The sequence below is a fragment of the Hemitrygon akajei genome, chromosome 26, assembly GCF_048418815.1.
Source record: "Hemitrygon akajei chromosome 26, sHemAka1.3, whole genome shotgun sequence".
Classification (NCBI taxonomy): Eukaryota; Metazoa; Chordata; class Chondrichthyes; order Myliobatiformes; family Dasyatidae; genus Hemitrygon; species Hemitrygon akajei.
The window spans coordinates 36,102,153-36,124,884 of NC_133149.1; the positions used below are offsets into that span (position 1 = coordinate 36,102,153).

The window sequence follows — 22,732 nt, forward strand, 5'->3', positions numbered from 1 at the left end:
GAGTGGTCCACCGGTCCTCCAGGTTCAGGGGTTCAGCTCAGGGCTAACAACCCTGACTGGACAAACAAAATTGTTACAGAAACAGCAATGAAGAATCCTTCTAGATTGGAGTGTGACAGTAATCCCGAATCTCCACCTGGGACTTGCATGACCGACAGTAGTGAAAACCGAGAGGAAGCTACTGACACGATGAAGGAAGCCCTGAATACCGCCAGAGATGGAGGCCCTTCATTGCTGCCCTGAATGCCAGCGGTGTAACAGGCATCAAGTCAGATGATCCCTGGCAATGGGGGCTCTGAAGTTAAAGCCTTCCTGTAGTGAACAGCATAGCATTTTCTGCACCAACACAATATCCCTGATCTATCGGCATTTGCGGCCAGTCTGAGCTGATCTCAGAGGCCAGAGTGGATCACAGTGAGAGTGATGCCATGTTCTTTAGCAACCAGTCTGACCAGGTTTCGGCCCGAAACGTCGACTGTTTACTAATTTCCATAGATGCTGCCTGGCCTGCTGAGTTCCTCCAGCATTTTGTGTGTGTTGCTTGGATTTCCAGCATCTGCAGATTTTCTTGTTTTTCTGGTCTGAATAATCTGTTGTCTACTTCTTCATAAAATTTGCTATTTGAGGGTACTGGGCCTCTGGCCCAGAGGAGCTAGTACACATAGCAACAAACGGCTGAAGCACATGGCCAAGTTGGGAATGTGGGAGTAGCTTTCCCGTTCACAGGAAAGAAGCAGGTTACCAAGTTCGAGGTGCCGTCGTTAACATGGTGCAGGTATGACTCATATCTTGTGCAGATCACATGGAGTTGTTACATACAGGTCTCCAGAGAAAGTGGGCTGGGGTGGACAGTACTATACCTAACTTGACTCTCATCCCGACTGAGACCTTTCTGTGTGGCCACATAAAGCTGTACACAGAGTCGAAGTAAGCACAAGCCAAATATGGCTACATACCGCGGTTCCTTCTGTCCCTGGTGTTGTGAGAAATAATCCTGGCCCCTTTGTCATAGATCGTTCCTTTCAACTTAATGCCTCTTGTGGAAGTGCTTCTGCAGAAAATTGCCTGGATTATGTCAATCAAGTAGTGGTGTGGATGAGGTATCCCTGAGGTCCTGTGGGAGGAGATGGTGGATTTTGCTGAAAGATTCCCCAAGCTCTGCTGATATTATTTGGTTGAATGCTACACCACCAGAGCTCATATACAGGCACACCGGGACCTCATGTGGCTGGTAACAGGAAGGCCTCTCCTTGTCAGAACCAGCACGCACGGCCAGAGTCTCAATCCCACCACTTCCTGCCTGGCAGGAAGTTACACAGAGGATGGTGTGGCTACCATGGATACACACTGAGACAAAAATCAACTGAAGAATGTACCTTGGTTTGTCCAAAACTTGGTGGCCTTTCACTGCAAGGAGAAGCCTGCAACTGAATGCTGTGAACTATCACAGCCCAAGCTACAGAGGTACTTGTGAAACAGGGTGTAGCCATTTTAAGGCTCTACAGTGAAAGATCAGTCTGGGATCCTGCCACCGCTTAACACCAAGAGACTGGGTCCTCTCAAATGTTTAACTGATGCAATTCCTGAAGGTCCAACCCTATTGACATTGACACATTGTAAGAGAATTCACTGAGTTGCTTGGCACTCTGTATTACCTCATATTTTAAGAATGAATTACATATTTTTTGAAAACTTGTTGATTCTATTGGCCTGACATCAATAACATAGCTCGCAACCTTCACGGCTACCTATCGATAACTCCTCTCTTGCACTCACATCGTCCCAGCCTACACTCTTCCCCTCACAATACTTCCTACCTTTACGCAATATCTCGGCAGCCATTCACCTGCTCACTGTTCCATACCTCATATCTAGCGCCAGGGCCCCTCTTTCCTTGCCTCAGTGCACTAACCATGTCCTCATTCTGAACAGGCATTCGCTCCTGCTCGTGTCACCACATGCCCTGCCAACTTCCCCTTTAGGGCTCAGCGCACACAGAATGCTGAATTCCATCCCCATTAGACTGTCTTTGTGCCCACACCCCACTGCACCAACCCAGCGTCCACTCCCCATCCCTACTTCACTTGTCTCAAAGCCTACTCCGCCATTACATGATCTCCATGCCAGCTCCCCCATGGCACCAAACTCAGTTCTCTGAGATTAAATGAAAACCAGCCACTCACTGTCATCAAGTATGGTGCAAAAGCCAATTTCCTCCACACAAGGAACATCTGCAGTGAAATAATTAACTGAACTGCCAAAGAGCAGGGCTGATCACAATGCCAGGGGGACACTACCTATTCCCCTCACCCATTTCCCTAAACCCATCCTAAGATCTATTCCAAAATAAACTCTCCTCAAAACCAAAAGCCAAAAACATGTCCTCCCCAAGTTACGAACACCCAACTTGCATGTACAGTCTGTATACTCGAATGAGTGCTTAGAAGTCAGGCAGAATTGGTTTGCCAGTGGTGGCTGCTTTCCGTGGCCATGGTTCTGTGTTGCAAACTGTCCAGGTTATGGACAGTTCACAGGAATGGAGTAGCTGACTAAAGAGGACCTGTACTGTACTCACATTAATTTTGCTTAGGAAGGGGACACTGGGTCCACAATATGCTGGCTAGCAAACAGTCCCAGCAGAACCACCCCTACTCAATGCTGTGTCAGACCAGCTGCCCATCGAACGGTGCCCAAGTTCAGTTCCCTATCAGACCACTTAATGCAATTTCCCCATCTCCTTAACTAGTTTAACTTTAATCTAATTAAGATCCTTACTGAAGATTCTCCAATCGGCAGCTTCTTATGCAGTTGGAAAGCAAGCAGCGACCAATGAGAGAGCCTGATAGTAAAACATTCCTGTTCCTTCCACAGTATGTTGGATCAGCACTTTTCACTGGTCTGTGAAACAAAACAGAAAGAATATGAATGAGTGACACTGTTTACAGCTTAACTGAGAGACACCAGCTATTGCAGAGTTAGTCTACCAGAGGGAGCTCCAGAACCTATCCTCAAGCACACAACTGAACTCCAATCAGCTGTATCACTGCCAGTGTTCAGCTGAAGTCTCCACTGCCAACAGTGGTGTCTACATAATTCATAACAACCAGATTGTTTTTCACTGCTGACCTCACACAGCAACTCCCTGGACAGGTTAGGATGTGTCTGTTAAGCTTTAGAAGTGTATGAGGGGATTTAACTGAGGCATACAAGATCCTGAGGAGTCTTGAAAAGATGGAAGTGGAGAGGATGATTCTCTTGTGGGAAGAGTTAAAACTATTTAATATTATGAGCTTGGAGACACAAGAGACTGCTGATCCTCGGGCAGCATCCATGGAGGGAAAGTCAACTGTCCATTTCAGGTCAAGACCATAAGACATAGGAACAGAATTAGGCCATTCGGCCCATCGAGTCAAGACCATCTGGCCTCAGTCTAATTGAAGTGTCTTGACCCAAAATGTTGACAGTCCATTTCCCTCCATAGATGCTTCCTGACCCACTGAGTTCCTTCAATGCTTTGTAAATTGCTGCTAAAAATATATGCTTACCTGTTTAAGGTGGAGACGGAAAAAAAAAGACAAAAAAGTTTTAAAACAGAAGTGGATATATATTCTCGATTAGCAAGAGGATGAAATGTTACCTGAGTGATGGGAATACAGAGCTGAGATTACAATCAGGTCTCCATGACCATGTTAAACTGCAGAGCGGGTCCAAGGGGAGGAGTAGTTTACTGCTGCTCTTAACTCTCATGTATTATGCAGCCTTAGTATTGACCGGCAGGGAATTACTGGGTCTGCTGCAACACTCCCATATCTTGAGGGGTAGCAGAGGCAGCAAACAAGTATGCAACAACAAACGATCTGGTGGAGGAACTTAGCAGGTCAACACACACCTGAGGGGTAAAGGATCAGTCAGTCAGTACTAAGGGACTGGTAAATGATTGGTAGACTAAGGAAAGGTTAAGGATGATGGACATATGAACCCAGTAGGGTAGAAGGAGGGGTGGAGTTGGAAGACAGGCATGTACAAAAGAGTTAAATAGAGCTGGAGAAGATGAAGGTGGAGACAGAAGCTGGAGGGTGATAATAGGAACACAAAGCCCACCAGGGCTGGAATCTGTGCAGTAAGGAAGGGATAATGGGAACCATGAGGGGCGAGGTAAAGGGCAAAATTGAGTCAAATGGGGGTGGTGAGAATACAGAGGGTGAAGTATGTGGGTGGTGAGCGGATGGATCTAGGAAGGAGAGGGGATAAAAATGGGTGATGTGGCACTGGAGGAGGGAACAGAAGTGTGAAGACCAGAAGAAAAATTGTGTGTGGGGGAGGCAGCAGAGGAAGAGGGCAAGAAGCATACAGAGGTGAAGATTAGCTGTATGTGGAAAGTTCAGAGTTCATGCCATTGGGCTGTATGTTACCCATGCGAAACATGAGGTGTTGTTCCTCTAGTTTGCTTTGGTCTTGGCAATGGAGAAGGTAGATGGTGGATACATTTGTGTGGGAATGGGAAGGTGAATTGGAATGGAACTCAAAGCTCAGTGAAGCTGGGGCAGGTGGAGCAAAGGTTTAATGGCACAACATATGGAATTTTGCCTCAAAGTACCACTTCCACGATGAGTGAAGGGGCAAATGGAGTGAGAAGAAACATGAAGACATTGGTAGGTTGCTGTGGAGAAGGGAAGATGGTAGTTAACAGCCCACAAACTGAACATCTCTATGTACGCCACTCTCACTTGCTAATCTCCTCCCACATCACTGTTGACCATTCTGGTGTTTGCCACCTTGGTAGATAAATTTCTAGTACAACATTAAGCATGGCAATTGATACCTGGCATCCTCCAGTCTTAGTACTTCCCTCAGCCCACCCATCACCAACTCCCGCAATGGTCAAGAAAACATTCTAACCTACTCCTAATCTAAGGAGTTAACAAGATATCCAACACCTAACATATCCAAACAAGCTAAGGCTCTTTACTCTAGATATGAAGAATGACTTGATGGATGTCTTTTGAACTATTCCAGGTCTTGGTTGAATAGGTTTGGAGAAGATGCTTCCACTCTGCCAAGTGTATGAGCAATGTAACTAAATCCACAAAATGGTGAGACTTACTGTCACAAAGAATAAATGCAATGATGCACTCAGGAGGAAACACAAGGAGGGAATGAAAGGGTATGCTGAATGGATTTGATAATTGAAGCAGATAGGTGTGAGCCCAGATGGGTCAAATGGCCCGTTTCTCCTGGGAAATCTTAAAGTTTCTTTTTCTGATTTGGATGCAGAAAAGTCAGAGTAATGTTTCAAATCAGCCACATTCCTGCATCCAAAACTTAAGCTTGTCCTTTCAGTCTCACCTGCTTTTGTTTACAATGATTACTTTGAAAGAAGCCGAAGGGAAATTCTTGCATTTATATAATGATTTCACAACCTCAGGATGTCCCAAAGAACCATTCAGCCAATGAAGCCCTATTTGAAGTCTTTTCTTTCCGATAATATAGTTCCTGTACTTTGAAGTGCAGGAACTCTTGGTATGTGAAAAGAAAATCTCATTAAACTGTTACGGTTTTTTGGCAATGCTGCTTCAGGTTGGACTTTTGGCCTTGGGAACACAACGAACTCGCTCTTCTTCAAACAAGCGCTGTAGGAGTTTTGTAAATTCACCCTAGATGTTGAAGGAGCCCTGGACAACACAGCAAGATCTCAGAACCACCTTTCTGAGAACTTTTCAAACATGCCTCAGTACTGCCCAACTGACAATGCAGAGATCCCCTCTCTCAGTCATACCCCTGCAGTATTCCTCCCCTGATATCATGGTATTCCTCATTATTTTCCCCCTCCAACAGCACAGTTCTCTCACTGTTCCACATAAACATTAACAACCTGTTACCTAATGACTTCACCTTCAGTCCGGCTTGACTACATCACCGAGGACCAAACAGGACCCCAACAACTGCCAGACTATCCTCTGCCCAATCTATCCTTGTCATCTTCACCCACCCCGACTCCTGAACATTGAAGGCAACAAAACTGTGGCTGAAGGCTAAGCAATATTGACAAACTCAATCAAACCACAAAAAAGCTTTGGATGCAAACAATTCATGGATAAGCTGACTATACCCAACCAACAGAAGCCGCAGAGTATCGATAAGGTCCTGTCCTCTCTAATTAGCAAAGTTAGCACCTATGGAGAGACAACAAACACAAAGGCTGATTTGGTTAAGGATGAGCAGAAAATCTAGAAGCATACACACTCCATGGCCACTTTATTAGGTATCTGTATCTAATAAAGTGGCCATGAGTATATGTTTGTGGTCCTCTGCTGTTGTAGCCCATCCACTTCAAGGTTCAATGTGTTGTGCATTCAGAGATGCTCTTCTGCACATCACTGTTGAAATGCGTGATTATTTCAGTTACTGTTGTCTTTTTGTCAGCTTGAACCAGTCTGGCCATTCTCCTCTGACCTCTCTCATTAACAAGGCATTTTCGCCTACAGAACACTGGGTATTTTATTTGTTTTTCACACCATCCTCTGTAAACTCTAGAGACTGTTGTGCATGAAAAATCCCATGACACCAGCAGTTTGAGGTACTCAAATCACCCCATCAGGCACCAACAATCATTCCATGGTCAAAGTCACTTAGACCCCATTTCTTTCCCATTCTGATATTTGGTCTGAATACCAAATGAACCAGTTAACCATGTTTGCATACTTTTGTGCATTGAGTTGCTGCCACATAATTATACCTGATTAGATATTTGCATTAACAAGCAGGTTTACAGGTGTACCTGATAAAATGGCCATGGAATATATATCATTAGTGTATGGCTAAAAGCACCATCCATTATAATTCCTGAGAGTTAATACAGATATCCACAGGCATCTGTCATCCAACAAAATTTTTTAAAAATGGATGGTGGATGCAAGTGCAGGGAGATCCAACAACCACAATGTGTATGGATTCTTCAGAAGTATCCATGGCCTTTGCATCAAGGAATCACCCATTAAGACCTCAGAGTGGAGAACAGCTGGGACAACACAGAACTGATGCGTCATAGCTCAATGGCTTGGGTTTGATCCCGACTTCTTGTGCTGTCTGTGTGGAGTTTGACTTCTCTTCATGGGTTTCCTCTAGGTGCTCAGTGTTCTTCTCACATCCCAAGGTGTGTAGGTTGGTAAAAAGTTGCCACTGTAAATTAACTTTAACGAGCAGAATCTGGAAGGAGTGCGAGGAAAATTAAACAGGGTTTGTGTAAATGATTGCTTTATGGTCAACACAGACTTGGTAGGCCAAAAGGCCTGCTTCCATGGCATTTGACTCCAAGCTCACCGAGAAGGGTGATGCTGATGAGGCCAAGATGACACCCGAAGAAACAGAGAAATAAATTTCATTGTTTTTATGGGTTCAGCAAATACAACTGGATCGCACAGGCCTGTGGAAATCGCTTTGGACTGAACAGATTTGAGTGAAACCATCTGCTCCACAGTGGTTTCAGAGAAAGGGATCAAGGACACATCATTCCCCTCCTCCCTACCCCCCTCCCCGACACTGAACTTATCCTTCCACAAACCTCGCTGATTCTTCATGGCTAATCACCAGAGCTCAAAGTAAATTTACTATCAAAGTATGTACATGTCACGCACATATGCGACCCTGAGATTCATTTTCTTGCAGGCATTCGTTTTTCTTTATTTCTTTGTTCTGTTGTGAATCAATGAAAAACTACACACAAAGAGACTGACAAACAATATGCAAAAGAAGACAAGCTGTACAAATGCAAAAACATAGATCAGTCCCTTGAACAACTAATTCAAAAATTTGACAACATGAAACTGGTAAGGTTTGTGAACTGTGAGGAAGATCCAGGGAGGTTTTAAGCAAATGTGGACAAACTGAGTGATTTGGCAAACATAGGGCAGGTGGAGTATAACGTGGAGATATCTATTTACGCAGCAATAAAGAAGAAAGGTGATAAACTATTTAAGTGGTGTACCTAAAGATTTAGGAAATATACAATGCATTGTACAACACTGTATCCTTGTGCAACAGACACTGAAAGTAAACGTACAGTTAATAAGGCAAATGGTATGTTGGTCTTCATGGCAAGAGGTTTTGAATACTGGAGCAAAACATGGTTGAATTGTACCATCTCAGAATAGGGTTCCGTTCTTTGTGCCCAATCCAATATTACAGGAAACACGTTGTCAAGCTAGAGAGGGTGCAGAAGGGATTTGGGAGGACGATGACTGGACTAGAGGGCCTGAGGTTCACCATACTGGATCTTTATTCCTTAAGAGTGCAGAAGAATGAGGGGTGACCTCATAGAAGTCTATAAAACAATGTGGATGAAGTAGGTGGTCATAGTCTTTTCCCCAGGGTTGGGAGACCAAAGCAAGAGGACAGAGATACAGGATAAGAGGGGAGAGAAAGAGGGGAGAGAAAGAAAGGAAGTGCTCGAGGTGGGTGCAATTACAACACTTAAGAGGCATTTGGATAGGTACATGGAGGGGAAGGGTTTGGAGGGCTATGGCCTCAATGTAGGCAACTGGGACTAACGGAGGATATTGCAGTTGGTATGGACCAGATGGGCCAAAGGGCCTGCAACCATATTGTGTGATTCGATCCTGCAATCATACAGGGCCACAGTGAGACTGGAAAACTGTCTGCAGTTTGGGGTCTCCTTACCCACGGCAGGAGAGAGAGAGCTACATTGATTCTGGTATGGTGGACATGTGCCTGAGAGATTTGGTTGGCTTGGCCTGTATTCAGAATGAGAGGGGATCTCATCAGAACACACTAAATTCTGACAGGGCTCCCTGGTATACAGTGAGTAGGTTTTCCCTGACTGGGCTGTCTAGAACAAATGATTTGGGGATGAAAGGGACAAATATAGGAATAAGTAAATGAGTAATTTCTTAACCTCATGGGTGATGAACTGGTAGAATTCTCTATCACAGGAGGTGAATGCCAAGCTGTTGGATTTCCCCCCACCCCAAACAGGAAAGAGATCAACTTCCAGACACAAGAGGCATCAAGGTACATGGGAGAATGGGAATATGGCCCTAAGTCAGAGGAACAGCTGAGTGATGGAACAGCCTTGAGAAATATTCTCTATGTTTCTGTCTTAAAACAGACCACGGTCGAGGACTGGTGGCAGAACAGACTGCAGATGCTAGAACCTGGAGCAAAAAACAAACCAGGCCCTGATGCAGGGTCGCAATCCTTCCCCTTGCCCCAGAGTTCCTCCAGCAGTTTGTGTTTTTTTTAAATCACTCTGGGGTAGAGGAGTTATTGAGGCATCGGGATATGTCAGTGCTCTCAACTCTTGCACGACAGTTGAGCACGTGTTCAGATCAAGGGTGGTTACAGTTCACATATGCCACCTTGCGTTCAATCACCACTACCCTGGACTCTCATTCTCTCTCTAGCAACTTATAGCAATTTGCAATGCCACTAAACAACTGATTTTCTGATTATGTCAGTGGCAATAAACCTGACTGATTTTTCCTACCTTTTCACCTGACAGGGATAAAGAGAAGTAGCTTACTGACAGGTTTATCCAGTCCTTTCAGAACAGGTACCTTTCCTATGATTAGCACTCAAAAGAGAGAACACTCAACTAGGTTCCCTGCAGCCTAAACATCTCTTCCACTTGGCAACTTGGAAGACTATCGAATGCCTCTTTCTGAGTGGCAGCACTCTAGCCTCACCTCAGACTGCTGGTGTTGTGCTCCTGTCGCTGATTGCAAAATGCTTAGATCGAGGGCATGCAACAACAGCTTAAAGTAGAACAGTGTCATAAGGTGATAGAAAACAGCCCAAACACACAAGATCTCACACAAAGCTACTCAAGGAGATTTTACTACAAATGACAAAACATATAGTGGAACTCAGCTGGTCAGGCAGCAATAATGAAGGAGAATAAACAGATGACATTTCAAGCTGAGAATGTACTGCAACCGCTTATTCCTCTCCATAGATACTATCTGACTTGCCGAGTTCCTCCAGCATTTTAAGTGTGCTCCTCAAGTCTTGAAGCATCTGCTGAATCTATTGTAGATATGGTCACAGAGTTGGATTAAAGGAGGGGAGGGAAGAACAGAAACAGAGTGGCTTATGGAATCAAAGGGAGATAAAAATACACTTGACAATGATAGAATGATTAAAGTCAGGGATATACAAGACACACCACACCAACACAATGCCATGTGGAAACACAGAGACCTACCTGGTACTGGGGGTACAGTAGAGTGAACTACATGCATGCAGCTAATAGTAGTCTGGTACTAGTTCCTTTCACACTCTCACTGACTCAGGTTGAGTAATGAGTAAGAGACGACATTGATGATAGAGCAAATCCAATCCTAGCCACAGAGCTGGCACTGTGACTGCGACCCACCCTCTTAAACCCACCCCACCCTAACCCCAACACACTGTAGACAAACAAGAGCCACCACATCTTAGTCTAGAAACAGTTAAGGTGGGAATTCAAGCTAGTCACCATGGGTAAGCTCAGGTGTCAGTTGAAACGGTGCAGCCCAGGAGAAGGAAAGCAAGCCAGCGTGCTAGGAGAACAGGAAGGGGACAGAGTTGAGTCGCTATGTTGCTTAAAATGCTGGAAATGTCATGGGCTTCAGAGCAAGTGACAGTCTGAATGCATGTGTGCACACTCAAATGTCCTTGGGTGTCAATGTCTGCACATCCACATACATGAATTTGAACCCCTTAGGGGAGAGTACGCACATATTCTGCTGTCCCTCCCAACATAATTACTTCTTTGAAATGAGCTGAGAGCACTTGCTGAGAAAGACAGTACCCATTCGTTAAACCCTACCACAACAATACCCTGGGTATATTCCTGCACCATTAATACACACTGTCTTGGTTTCTCAATACATGTTCATATTCATTTGTACAGTTATTACCCTACAACCATCAGGCTCCTGAACCCACACAGTTAACTTCATAAACACAAGAGATTCTGCAGGCACTGGAAATCCAGAAACCCTTCATCAGAAGTTCACTCACCTCAACCCCGAACTGATTCCACAACATTGATTGGTTCCCAATCCTTTTTGTGCCATGGACCCCTACCATTAACCGCGAGGTTCGTGGACCCCAGGTTGGGAACCCCTGGTCGAAAGAATTACTTTCAAGGACTCCACAACTCATGGCCCCAGTATTATTTATTTACTTTATTTGCACTTTAGTTGTTTGTTAGTCTTTATGTATAGATTTCATAAATTCTATTGTTTCCTTTATTTTCCTGTGAAGGCCTACAAGAAAATGAATCTCAAGGTAGTATGCACTTTGATAATAAATTTACTTTGACTGTACATTTCCTACCTAGCACACAGCAACTGCACTTCATCCGGTGAAACTTGTTATGGGACATCCTGGCGCAGAATAGAGAAACACAAGTTGATTTTTTTTTTATTTGTTGTGCGTAAACGGGCATATCAGGCACACCTTAGTTTGGTGGTTTTTGCCTGTGACATTTTCTTGCTCTTGCCTAATGTAGAACATACAGTATTTCCAATGACACATTTAGAGATTGATTCAAACACTGTGCAACTTGCTAATAAACAAGTTAGATCAGAGCACTAACTTTCCACTCCCTTATCTGTTGAAAACACTGACACTCTCTGCTTCTGACTAAAGGAGGGTCCTGTGAACACTGATTCACCAGGCAACAGATCAGCTGGCACAGATTCACAAGGGAACAGATCTGAGGGCACTAATTCCCAAAGGAGAACAGTTTCACAGGCAACAACTCTCACTGAAGAAGAATGTTAGGCACTAGTATCAGAGGGGAAAGCAGGGTCCATATTTTCAGACATAAACAATTACTACTGTTGTCAATTCCCATCCCAATTTGTCTCACACTATGTTGTAAACAGGTCTGTAATTTTAAAAAGTAGAAATTTGCTGAATAATAAACTTATAATGTTAATTTTTTTTTAATAGCCGCAGAGACAGGGCCTAATGCAGAGAACCCGAAACATGCCCTGGGCCTGTTCAATCAGGCCCAGCCTCACACAACTTATTCACAAGAATTTTATGTAAATTTTCATTCAGGTCTGTCATTATTTACAGATGGGAAGTCTGCCCTTCCAAGAACTCCCTTAGAAAGCACCAATCACAAAGTTTCTGTGTAATTTCAAACAGCCCCGTTTATTCAGCAGGGAAACTGTTAAATTTTCAATTAGGGGCCCAGCCTGAGAGAGGGGGCAAGGCAGAGAGGTGGAAACAGCAGTTGAGAGATTGGGGAGAAATGGGGGGAGGGGTGGGGGCAGAAGAAAGTGTGTGCAAGGGATGGAGTGGAGGGAGGCCATGAGGGGGGAGGGTGGGGAGGATGGGCAAGGAAGAGCATGCAGCGTAGAGAGGAGATGGGTGAAGATATGTGGGGAGGGGGGAAGTGTGCGCTGAAGGAAGGAAGGGAGCAGAGCAGGGATCCCTTAGAACTGAGAGAGGAGGAATGTCTTTAGCCAGAGGGTGGTGAATCTGTGGAATTCTTTGCCACAGATGGCTGTGGAGGCCAGGTCAACTGAGTATATTTAAAGCAGAGGTTGACAGCTTCTTGATTAGTCCGGTAAACAAAGGTTTCACGGAGAAAGCAGGAGAATGGTGTTGAGAGGGAAAATAAATCAGCCATTATGGAATGGCATAGCAGACTCAATGGGCCGAATGGCCTAATTCTGCTCCTATGTCTTATGGAGTGTGGGAGAGAGAGAGAGAGAGGAGGAGGGAGGGTGCATGGGGGAAGGAAAGAAGGAGTGAGGGAAGGGGAGCAAGGGCACATTGGAGAGGCGGGGAGGGAGGAAGAGGGAGATAGTGGAGGAGAGAGACTGACAGAGTCAGATTATGAAATGGGAGGGAGAGAGAGGGAGATTGCGAAGGCACAGTGAATGAAGAAAGCCACTACAAGAATGGCAGGTGTAAATGGAAATGGGAGGGAGTGGGGGAGGGGGAGGAGGAGTAAAGAGTCACGTAATGAGGTGGAGGAATAGAATGAGAAGGAGTGAAGCAGTGGTGGGGGGGAGCACAAATCCAAAGCACGGGAGTAGAAAACAAAAGTAGATGAAATTAATGTCAGATGTGAGAAGGGATGAAGGGACGAGATACAAAGTTAAATTTAGTGAAATGGAAGGAACAGGACAACTGATGTAATAATTGAAATCTGCATTAAAGGAACATATTTCAACAACCATAAATCAAATCCCTGAAGGCCTTATTGTCACAGAGGTCATCAAATGTCTGCTATTAGCCTTATGGATGCTGCCCCCCCCCCCTTCCTCAGACTCCCAGGAGACGTCATTTCCTTGTCGATGTGGAACGCATTCCTGGGCGTTAACATACTGGATGACCCATCCTGGGCCCTGCACATAGATGCAACCATAAGGAAAGCGCAATAGTGTCTTTATTCTTTCAGAAGGTTTGGTTTATCGTCAAACATTCTCACACTCTTCTACAGATGTACTGTTCAAAGTATTGTGACAGGCTACATCATGGTAGAATGCTTGATAATGTAAGAAATTGTAGAGAACAATGGGCTCAGCCCAATAGTAATGGGCACATCCCTCACCAGCACTGGTCATATGCAGAAGAGATGCTGCTTCAAGAAGGCAACACCCGTCAAAGATGCCCACAATCTTTCTGCAGCTACCATTAGCAAGAACGTACAGAAGCTTGACGTCTCACACCACCAGGTTCAAGAACAACTTGTTCCCTTTAACTATTCAGCTCTTGGACCCTAATCCATAGGAGAATTAGGCCATTCAGCCCATCGAGTCTGCTCCATCAAGGCTGATTTATTGTCCTTATAACCCCATTCTCCTGCCTTCTCCCCATAAGACTGGCAGAACTCTACTCACTACAGTTTAACAACACTATGAATGCTTTGATCACTTTGCACTAAAATAGATTCTTTTAAATCATGTTTTCTTATATAAGTGCATAATTTACATTAAACTTATGTTTTGCTTTTGAATGCTGTTTAAATGATGCTACGTACCTGTGATGCTGCTGTGCAAGTAAATTTTACATTGTACCTGTACATACTGTACCTGTGCATATGTCAATAAACTTGACTTTGGCTTGATGAAAGGGTGACAGGAAGCTGCTATGAGCTGTTTAAATTGATATTACTAAGTTGCCATTCTGCCCCATTCTAAAGCACCTGTTCCAATCTGAGGCAACATCCAAAATAGATAGTAGATTGCAGATTACACTTACTCAAGGGGAGCCTAGAGCATGAGGCAGGGATGGGGTGGGGTGACCTTTGCGAATGAAAGGCAGAAATGGAGGGCCAAAAGCAGAGAACCACTGCTCCCCCACTGGTTCCCCAGAAACAGAAAGGCAAAGAACTGTTGCTAGTCACAGTATGGCCAATTAAATGACAACCTCTGCTTCATCAGATCTGGGACACAATTCACACCTGTAACTTGCCAGTTTGTACTCCTCCCCTGCCCCCACCCACCTTATTCTGGCTTCAGCCCCCTTCCTATCCAATCCTAACAAAGGGTCTCAGCCCGAAACATTGACTGTTTATTCAGTTCCATAGTTACTGTCTGACCTGCTGAGTTCCTCCAGTATCTTGTGTGTGCTGCTTTGATTTCCAGCTCCACAATTCACACTGCTACTTACGAACATCAGAATCCAAACAAGCAAGTGAGACTCATTCAACAGCTTTGAAAGAACCCACTTGCCAACTTCTCGTCCTCATTTTGTCACAAACCTTTCCCTCAGATCTGAATCAAAAGCTTTTTGATTGGTGCTTATTACTAAGTTATTATTCCCACCTCTAAATATCAGTCCAGCAGCCAGAAATGCAAGGAGAATTTTTCCAAAGTTTGGTTAAATTCAGTTCTCATTTGTGAAAGGCAGCACAGTCACTACTCACATTTCACAAAGGCTGCTTTGACAGACGCCACTGGACCAAACCTATCAGTCCCAATGTGCATGTTTCACACAAGCTTCCTTCTCATCTCATCTTACTAACACGTCCTATATGGATTTCTGCCACATTTATTTATTAGCTTCCCCTTAAACATATCCGTGCTACACTTCAAATGTTCCTTAAACAGAGAACAGTACAGTACAGTACAGGCCTTTTGGCCTACAATGTTGTGTTGACCTTTTAACCTACTCTTTTTCTACATCTCAAAGTTCAAAGTAAATTTATTATCAAAGTACATATATGTCTCCATATACAACCCTGAGATTCATTTTCTTGTGGGAATACTCAACAAATCTATAGAATAACTATAACAAAATCAATGAAAGACCACCCAACTGGGGCATTCAACCAGCATGCAGAAGATAACTGCAAATGCAAAAAGAAACAATAATATAAATAAGTAATAAATATCAATAACATGAGATGAATAGTTCTTGAAAGAGAGTCCATTGGTTGTGGGAACATTTCAATGATGGGGCAAGTGAGTGAAGTTATCCCCTGCTGTTCAAGTGCCTGATGGTTGAGGGGTACTAATTGTTCCTGAACCTGGTGGTGTGAGTCCTGAGGTTCCTGTACCTCCTTCCTGGTGCCAGCAGCAAGAAGTGAGCATGGCCTGGGTGGTGGGGGTCCCTGATCTGCACTACTCTTCAGGCTTTAGCTGTGATATGATGCACAGTGGGTTTTCACCCGGCTTCAATAAATATTTTGCGTGCTCCCCATGTTTACCCCGATGGGCAGCAGCCTCCTTTCTTTTGGGGGCAATATTGTCACAAATTCCACACCCCCTCATTGAAGAAATTCTTCATCTCAGTTTTAAAGAGACACTCCTTTATGCTGAGGCTGAGCATTCAGATACTAGACTCTGCAATGGAAGCATCTTCTACAGGTCCATTCTATCCAGTAGGTTTCCTTCTCAACCCCATTTCTTAAGTTCTGCATTGAAAGATGATTAATTTCAATGTCCTCTTCCTGCAGTGCTTTCAATCAAATATTTAGTAACTCCCATGAGCATCACCACCTGGTGTGGAGGGGGCCACTGCACAGGATTGGAAAAAGCTGCAGAGGGTTGTGAACACAGCCATCTCCATCATAGCCTCCCCAGTATCGAGGACAGCTTTGTGGGTCGAAGGGCCTTTCTATGTTCTATCTTCAAAAGCGATGCCTCAAAAAGGCGGCGTCCATCATTAAGGACTCCCACCACCCAGGTCATGCCCTCTTCTCATTGCTACCATCAGGGAGGAGGTACAGAAGCCTGAAGACACACACTCAACAATTCAGGAACAGCTTCTTTCCCTCTGCCATCCGATTTCTGAATGGACAATGAACCCATGAACACTACCTCACTTTTTTTTGCTCTCGTTTTGTCCTATGCTTTTAAGTTTCGATTTTTATATATTGTAATTTATAGTTTTTATTAAGTATTGCAATGTACTGAATGCACCAGTGATATACAATGCCAGACTGCTGCTTATTGACAATTGAAACAAATTTCAGGTGCAGACTAATTCTAGAGCAAGTATCTCAATTTACCCCTCAGAGTTTTTCCTGTCTGATAAGATAGACAGAGTTTTAAAACTTCACGTGAAGCAGAGCATTGCAGAGATCACACTGACAGTATGTGGTACCTCTCGCTTCTTCAAGCCATCTGTCAGCTGCAGTACAGAGATGGAATCACGAATGTCACAGAGAAATGCTGAGTAGTCACCTACCAGCAGGGAGTGCCCAAGGGCAGGCTGGAATGAGCTGTTATTCCCTTGGGAAATGTCTGGGTCACAGTTCAGTCCCGCCTCTTCCCTCCTCTCTGTCAGCTCCGATGAGATCGGAGTTCACCATTTGGAGATTCATTGTCAGTATCCCAGCCCAGTTCAGGTCCTCAAGCAAGGCAGTATTTTGACATATCATCAACTTATATTTGAGGACGCCATAAGAGCCTGAAAGTTTGGTATTAAAATATACATTTATCTTTTAAAACAAGAAAATCAATGTTCCAATATCAAGACTTTGTAGTGACTGATCTTACCCTGGAACAGACCATATGCCTTTTAAGGTGCTCTTGGCATTCGGAGTCTCATCTCCAAGTTAAATTAACTATTTTCTCTAATCGGGTAAAGACCAAGAAACAACACAGCAAGTTAGTCAGGGCCTGATCTGCAAAAGCTATGAAGCAGTGAAGCTAAAAAGCACAATACACCTCGAGACAGGGAATTGTGAAGTGCAGTTTGAGAGCTGACTCCCAAACCTGTACTGCAAGTTTCTCTCTCTCTCTCTCTCCCTCTCCCCTCCTCTCTGTTGCATACACACTCACCACAGCAGAGACTGTCAACAGAATCCGACGCCAACAAAGGAATTCTCTTACTAGGGTTATTCCAGTAGCTCGGACAGCCAGCTCAGGATTCCACCGAGACACCCCCTTCCTCTCAGTCACATCCTTGTGGTGTTGAGAGCAGACTTGCAGTAGTTTCTCTGCAAGGCAGCCGTGAGTCACCTGGGACAACGTGACACAACAGGGCGGGACACAACTATCAGCTTGGGTTACCTGGATACACACAAGCAGTGTACTGGCACTCTCCTTCCCACACTTCGCTCTTGGTGTTCTCTTCTTTCTCAACCTGGTTCATTTACTCTCTCCTTTAGATTGCATTTTCGCCCATTATTGCATAATCTCCTGCTACACTCTCTCTGTTCCATTCACATTCCCCTTCCATTACCTTACCCCTCTCCCCATCCCGCCCACCCCGACCCAACACCCCCACCCAGGGGTGAGATTAAATAACCTATCCAGTCAAGTGAAACTCCTGTCATAATGGAAGAGATTGGGTCTGAGGGGGTGGAGGAGGAGTAACAACAGGAACAGAGAGGTGAAGGGTGATGGAATGAGTGAGGGTTGAGGGGAAATGGCAACTGTGAGGGAGGGGAAGGGAAAGAGAAAGTCAGAAAGGTGAGTGGGAGCAGAAGCAGGAATAGAAAGAAGGGGTAATGAAAAGAGAGCGAAGTGGAAGAGGCAGTCAACTAGTGGGGGGAGAAGGGGAAGGGAGAGAGAGGGAGGGGAAGAGATTAAGAAAGAAAAGGTTAAGAGAGAAAGGAAAGAGAAGCGGGCAGAGGGGATGGTGCAGCAAAGTGAACTACTAGAGGCTACTTGTTGACATGTCTGAACCACTCAGTGGTAATTCCCCTCATTCCTCTGCCCTTGGCTTTGTTTTTCCTGCATCACCTGCCTTCTATTTCCATTTCAACAATGGTGGGCGAGACAGTTAGCAATGCAAACATGGACAGTATTTTTACTCATCTCTCATCTACTTTAGCTTTGATCCGCCAAAATGTTGAGTTTAATTCATAAACTGGTGCTCAAATCCCTCACTAATCTCAACCTTGTTGACCTCTCCCAGCTCTAGAACCCCAAACCCCACTCCAAGATGTGTTTCCATAATTATGTCTTTCCTCACGAGTGTCCCAAGTTTTAAGCCACCATTTGTGACCACTCTCTCATGTGCCTGGGCCCCAAGCTCTGGATTTCGTTTTGGGTGACCATTAAATCCACTTCTTTGACGGGCCTTTTGATCTAACATTTCTCTGTGTTTTGTTGTCACATTTAATTTGATTTGCATACCTCGGAAGAATATTTTCCTACATTAAGGCAGAACATAACACAACTCTTGAGAAACAACAACACCAAGTTTGAATCAGTTCTTGTTTGTCATCCACACTAAAGGGCTCCTCGATGACAGTTACAAGATAATAATCAAGACTGTGATTAACTTTCACCCTTCCCCCCTTCATCTGAAACAGGAGAGGCTGGGGTCTGTTGTTCTTCTATACATTATGCAAACTTGAGGACATGAGTTACAGGGATAGGTTGAATAGGTTAGGACTTTATTCCCTGAAATGCAGGAGAATGAGTGGAGATCATATGAAGTCTGCACACAAAATTATGAGGGGTATAGATAGGGTGAATGCACACAGGCTTTTTCCCCTCAGGTTGGGCGAGACAAGAACTGGAGGTCATAGGTTTAGGGTGAAGGGTGAAATGTTTAAGGGAAACCTGAGGAAATTCTTCACTCAGAGGGTGATGTAAGTGTGGAATGAACTGCCAGAAAAAGTGGTAGAAGTGGGTTCAATTGCAACATTTAAGAGAAATTTGGAAAGGTACATGGAAGAGAGAGGTGTGGAGGACTATGGTCCAGGTGCAACATGGACTAGAGGGGACTAAAGGCCTGCTCCTGTGCTCTATGTCTTTATTTTACCCATTGTTATTTTAGACACAAAACAGAATCCAAATTTGCTTTATTTCCTAAAAGCAACTTCCCCCCTTGTGCCTCACTACACAGTCTAACACCAATTTTAAGGATATGGCCCCTTGTTCTGGATTTCTCTATCAAAGGAAATAGTTTATCTTCATCAAATCCTACCATGATTTTAAACACCTTGATTAGATCATCCCATAATCCTATAAACTCAAATAAATACATTAAGTCTATTTTCTTTGCTCACAGTTTAACCACTAAGGCTCTGGCATTATTCTGGTAATCTGTGTCTCACAAGCGCCATATATCTCCTTGATCTTTACATTTTAAAAAAACGCCAGTATTTCGAACAGGTCCTGGTCAAGCCTATCATAAATACCTCACTTAAAAGCAACCTGCTCTATGCAAACACACGAAAAGCTGAAGAACTTAATGGGACAGACAGCAAATACAGAGGGAAAATGACAGAATCAGGTTTATTATCACAGACATATGTCATGAAATTTGTTGTTTTGTGGCAACAGTACATAAAAATTACTATGACTCACGAAATAAATAAATAATGCAAAAGAATAATAATGAGGTCATGTTCATGGATTCAGAAATCTGATGGCGGAGGGCAAAAAGCTGTTGTTAAAATGTTGAATATGGGTCTTTAGGCTCTTGTACTTCATCCTCGATGTGAAGATGACCTGTCCCGGATGGCGAATGTCTTTAATGATGGATAGATACTGTGCTCTTGAGGCATCACCTCCTGAAGAAGTCCTGACTGAAGAAGCATTGTGCCCATTATGGAACTAGCTGAGTCTACAACCCTCTTGTAATCTGTGCATTGGATGCAACCAGATAGAATGCTCTCTATATCTGTAGAAATTTGCAAGTCTTTGGCGACAAATCTGAAACTCTAATGAAGTATAGCCGCCAGCGTGCCTTCTGCATGACTACTTCAACGTGCTAGTCCCAGGCTCTGAGGTGCTATCGTCCCAGATCTCGAAGGTGCTCAACCTTTCCACCACTGATCCCCTTGATGAGGACAGGTGTGTGTTCTTCCCAACTTCCCCTTTCTGAAACCCACAATTGATGCTGTGTTTCTCCAGCTTTATGTCGGTTACTCCAGATCCCAGCATCTGTATTTTTGTGTTTCCATTCTAATGACCAGTACTTCATCTAACACTTAGTGTGTTAAATGTTAGATACCGAGTAAAGCTGAATCTCAAAGATTCCCAACTATGTTAATAGATTAATAACAAAAGAAAAAGTTCCTTCTGTAATGACCAAATAAGTGAATACGAGACAGGTACAACATCAGACTAAAATGCCTCTGTACAGGTGCCTGATTAATCTAATCTGGTTGCAATGATTGAGGGGATCGCTAACATGGTGATTAAGAGAATGTCTACAGGGATAATCTATCCAAATTTTCAGAAGTTATACGAGAACTTACCATCAAAAATAAACGCACATCAACTTTGAGACAACTTTGGGAAATATGAGCTGCACCACAAGGATTACGGATAAAAGTTGTGTACCCTTGTTGATGAGATGTAATCAAAGCTTTTCTCAAATTCCCGTGTCTTCAATATACAGTGGATTCCAGTTAATTGGGCCAAATTAAGTGGCTGTGCCGATTAGCTGAAGCTTCATGGAAATAGTTTAAAAAGGTATGAAAAAGACAAATTACTGTTTAACGAGTTATGTATTTAAATCAAATAGAGAAGAATTTAGAACACTATCAATATTACTACAATACTATAAAACTGTATTAGTTACTAATTGTTATCAATGGAGGAATTTATCCAGTGTATGCTACTGTGTTCTTTTGACTGACTGTAAATGAACAAAATTAGCGCAGACACCTAGTGCAGATAATGGTTTCGATGTTTGAATCATCAAAATCTTAATTTTCATTGTAACATTCAAGATGATTATTGATACCTTCAAATTCTTCGGAGTTCCTAACTTGTTGAAGTGGTGAAATCGTTTCATTTTCACTCTTGGCCGTTTCTGGCATCAGTGAGCAAACCGCAGTGAGCCGGACAGCTCAGAATTGTCTTGTTGCTTATATCAGCGGAAAAAAACTCTGCTTTTTGAACACAAACACAGGCAACTGATGCTATTTAAACTGTTCACTCTAATGGCCACGCAATTGGCGCTAGTTAAAAACTGTTTGGCAAGTCTCCTGTCCCAATTAAACAGCAGTGTCCCAAATAAATGAAGAGAATCCCACCTATTTTCTCAATTCGTTTTTGTTCGTTAAGCGCTGTCCCAATTAATGGGAATCCACTGTTTACAATTTAACATGATGAAGCATTAAAGAGCTGCATACTGAAGTTTGAATACAACATATTAACAACTTGTATCAACAAAACATAAATTAGACCATTTTCTTAAGGGTGAGAAACAAGGAAACAATAGTAGATAAAATACATTTAGGGTTTGGATGCCCAAGGAAACTAAAATAACAAAGTGAGTCTTATATGCTTCTGTCCTGCAGAACACTGATCAAAAGTCACCTGGAGAACTGAATCCAATTTGATGCGCTCTCCCCAAGTAATGACACATTAGTGCAGGAGGAGGATTCAATGCAAATTCACATCAATGAATGATGCCAAAAGGTAGTTGATTATGAGAACAGGTTGTGTTCATTTGCCTTCTACTTCCTTAACATAGTGGAGCTAATCAAGAGTTCAAAGTGCCTCGGGAGGGGTGTTGGGAGGAGAGGGGGTGGTGGGCACAAGTAGGTGCTGGTGCAGTGACAAAGTGGAGTGGGGCGATGGGCAAGATTCAGGATTGAAATCAGTAAGGCTCCAGGTGCATGAAAATATAGAGAGTAACTGCACTGCACTGCTCCACACTTCTTCTTCAATCTGATCATGGCTGATCTGCCCCAGAGCTCATCTCTTCTGTGCCACGTCTCCATTCAACAAGCAATGGAAATCTGAAATGCTTTTCTCAAAAGTTTATGGACAGTGAGGATCAGTTGAAAATTTCAAAGCTAAAATCAATACACTTTATAGGACAAAGGTGGCCAGGTATGTCCATAGATAGAACTGGGATGCAGATCTTCTGTGGTTAAACTGAGTTGGGGTTCGTAGATTATGTTGACACTGGAAAAATGACAACACTCATGGGCAGCCTCCAGCTCACCTTGAACCATGTTGGTTGTTGACACAAACAACATGTTCCTGTATATTTTGAAGTATTATGTGACAAATAACGGTCATCTTTCATCTGAGCAGGCCAGAGGGCCTTCACATGTTCTCTCCTTACTCCAATTACCCTAATTTCAGAAGAGTCCCTGTGGTAACTGGACCAAGACCATGAAAGGTCAATGTTTGAGCTGTTGTATGTTGATCTATCTCCTCCGTATTGGAGGTAGATAGTTACTGCAAACAAGCCCACTAGCTGGGGCCTATTGTGAGCTAGATTTTGAAACTGTGATTGCATGATTCTCACTATCACCTTGTCCTTTCAGAACATGGTGCCATCGTGCTGAACTATGTAAAGTTTAATGATGAAATAAAAATCAGGTGATCATGTT

General features: G+C 43.6%; 1 protein-coding gene across 6 annotated transcripts in view; it reads right to left on the reverse strand.

Annotated features, from left to right (window-relative positions):
- LOC140716882 (B-cell CLL/lymphoma 9-like protein) overlaps window positions 1-22,732 on the reverse strand; it is a 150,540-nt gene that overhangs the window by 64,084 nt on the left and 63,724 nt on the right. For 3 of the 6 annotated variants that reach the window (XM_073029900.1, XM_073029897.1, XM_073029902.1), the window contains exon 2: window positions 2,776-2,898. The exons of 1 other annotated variant lie outside the window; for it this stretch is intronic. The gene's annotated coding sequence lies outside the window, so the exon portion shown is untranslated. Of the gene's footprint in view, window positions 1-2,775; window positions 2,899-17,255; window positions 17,398-22,732 lie in introns of those variants that run through there. 2 more of the 6 variants (XM_073029898.1, XM_073029899.1) reach the window with 2 other exon arrangements.